This window comes from Halyomorpha halys, unplaced genomic scaffold (assembly GCF_000696795.3).
Source record: "Halyomorpha halys isolate HHAL.00 unplaced genomic scaffold, Hhal_1.1 Scaffold91.1, whole genome shotgun sequence".
Taxonomy (NCBI): domain Eukaryota; kingdom Metazoa; phylum Arthropoda; class Insecta; order Hemiptera; family Pentatomidae; genus Halyomorpha; species Halyomorpha halys.
The window spans coordinates 537,264-540,472 of NW_027110755.1; the positions used below are offsets into that span (position 1 = coordinate 537,264).

The 3,209-nt window shown below is 29.5% G+C and overlaps 1 protein-coding gene across 1 annotated transcript in view; it reads right to left on the bottom strand.

The window, feature by feature from the left end:
- Positions 1-3,209, bottom strand: part of bnl (branchless) — a 291,419-nt gene that overhangs the window by 98,581 nt on the left and 189,629 nt on the right. The window lies entirely within an intron of this gene.

Sequence of the window (3,209 nt, forward strand, 5' to 3'; positions counted from 1 at the left end):
TTTTCTTATAAAACCAAGTCCTATAACTAAATTATGTAAACTATCAGCGCAAATATCTTCTCTAGGTCAGAAATAGCCCAAAGGAATGTTTGAGTGGGTGAGAAACAAGGTGCTGTAGAATCAATTAGAATAATTTTAAGTTTCATTTCACAAGTATCTAACAATAAAAAAAAATATATTTTTCTCACAAATACTGCTTTGCACTCGAGGAATGTCCGTAAATGTAATTCCTAATACTCTAACAATACCAAAATAACAATGTTTTTTGAAGCAATATATTAAAATATTAACTTAAAGCTCTGGTTTAAGAACCTAATAACCATTACTGATATTTATACAAGCAGCACTATTGTTAAAATATTTTCATCAAATCCATTACGAATTAAGGAAATAAAAATAAATAAATAAAATAAAACCATAGCAATTAAGTATTGATTTAATCACATACCGTAAAAGTTGATTGATTTATTCTGCTTCACTATTTTGGACTTCTTTATTTCTGAACCACTAACAGCAGTTAAAAAAATCTGGAATTTATAACCAAGGTTCATCAGAGTATAAATAACAAGAAAAAGCCACTAGATTTAACTGTCAGTGATGTATTTAATTTTTTTTTTTCAAAAAGTGAAACAATATTTATAGGTATGGTGGTGGAGTTTGAACAATTTTCTATAAATAATTAACAACACCGAAAGAACCATTAAAAACATATAAGAGTATAATTTAAAAAAAAGTATTTTTTTATGTTTAAAAGAAAGAAGACAAACGTTTAATTTTTAAAACTTTATATATATTTTAAATATTAGTAGAATAAAATAATAAAAAAATATATCAAAATAAAAATTTGTATTCAATATGAATCAATACCAAAATAAATCCAGATTGGGCATATTTACATATATATTGGGCTTATATTATTTTAAATTGATTTAAAATCAAATACACGAAATATCAGGATACTTTTAAGTTTACTGGAATATCCTAAATTTCTGTTCTAAATAAAAGTATGCAGCCACCTTTATGGAAATTTCCACTAAGGAATAGATTGATAATTAAAACTGATTCTTAATTTTTAATCACAGATATAATTTGAGCAACTTTTCTTTATAATTCAAGAAGAAACATACTAACAATCAACTTTGAAGACATGTTTAAACCTAAGATTATTTTTCAACTGAACTTAGCAGCCACCAATCGGGAAATAAACTTTACTTCTTTCCTTCCTTTCAAGCATGTTCGGGCTTTTCACTACCACTGGTGTGCCACTTTCGGCAAGACGATACTTTCAACGTCAACATTATCTCAAATAAGAAGAGTAACCCAGTAGAAGTGGATGGTACCGTAGATTATTTCTTTACGTAACAGAGACCGTTAAATGTATTTAAACTTTTGTTTATAATATGTGTTTACTTTTCCCTTGATACCATTAGTGGTTCAATAATCAATATATTATTATAATTTTCAACAGACTAAGTTTTTACTTTATTGTCAGTCTTTTTAATTGTAACATTGAATAGAGTAAAAGGAGGCTAAAGGACAACCGACGGAGAACTAACAACAGAAAAACAATTTAACTGACGCCTAATTGCAGGCTGCAGTAATTACAGGAACCGCATCAAAGATACCGACTCTTTGTAAATGCACCGCTAAATGCAGTATCTAGTCGAGTTTGTCAAAGACTAGCACATACACGGATTATTTAGATCGTCTTTTAAGTCGGATAAAACCGAATGAATACAAGACATGACAAAAAAATAAAATAAAACAGTTTCTTAACATGGCACAGCATTCCAATAGAGCTGTTTCTCTAAACTTTTGATGTGAGTGATAAACAAATTCATTCTATAATTTTCTTAGCGTTCAACATCTTTCATAGAACAAAAAATAAATAAATAAAAATCGAACATATTTTAATAAGAATTAAAATATATTTTATTTTTTAGTATTTAAAAGAAAAAGGAAATTCATTCACAATCATACAAACAAAAAATAAATGCTAAAGCTCAACTTGGTCCTCATAACTGCTTTGGGTTGAGAATTCTGATAGAATATATAAATTATTATATACCAATCGTTCTGTTTTTTCGTGTAATATAACATTACTGATCGTACTAAATCAATTTAGCCACGTTTCACAAAATTTGTAACATAAATCGGTTCTGTAATATAAATAATCCCTTATGTCAAGCGTATGTGTTCACAAAAATAGGCTTTAGTTAAAGGTATTTTTAATTATTAGATATTATTTTTTAAAAAAATTATAGAACGCGTGATTTCTTTTTTTTTTAACGCCTTCTAAAATTTCATCGAATTTAATTTAAATTACTCAGCCACTTTGCTGGCTAATTTATTTAACCATCAATTTGGACAAGGATGGCTCCTAGTAACTTGCCCCTATGTTTTTTATTTTGGGGTAAAAACATAATCAAAATAAATAATTTCCATAAAAAACATTCTATATATGTTATGAAATATTTGAAGTAAATTAAAGGGCTTTTTGAGTATGGCTGATTGAGATACAAATCGAATTTGATCTGTTAGGGCTAGGCTGGTGGGTGGTGAGAAAAAGTAAGCTGGGTGCCCATGCATTTGGAAGTTTAACAGAAGATGAATCGAGTTGACGATAAATAATGTGATATCATAAAGATTTATAGTACTTATGTACAAAGAAACCAAACCGATGATACCAAGAATGCTGGTATTAATCAACAAACCCCTCTAAGGTATGTTTAGAATCGAGATAGCCTTAGAGGTGTGAAAACCTCTAAAGTTGAGAAGTATACCCTTTTATCTCAAAACTCTAAATAAAAGGCGCTAACTAATTTTATCAGAAAATATGGCTAAGATGATCAATCTTTTGCCGGAAGGCGGTGTTTGTCCAAGCGGCGGGTGTAAACAGGCGCCTCCTGCTTCTGTTTGTTGGGTAGTTGCCTCTACCGGGCCTTTGTAGGATCGCTTCTCGGCTCCCGTTGGGTTGCGAGTCAAGCAACGCCGAGATTTATCATGTAACAAGAATGTAGAATAAAGGGATCAAAAATACGGCGAAAGAAAGACACAGAGAAAGTCAAAATACTGATTAGAATTGGACTTTAATTAATGATTAATAGACATAATGTTTCAATTATTTACAAAAATAAACGGTAAATACTAAAATCGATTTTATTTCTTTTGTACCAGATCGGCCTGATGGACCTTATTATTACAAGGTC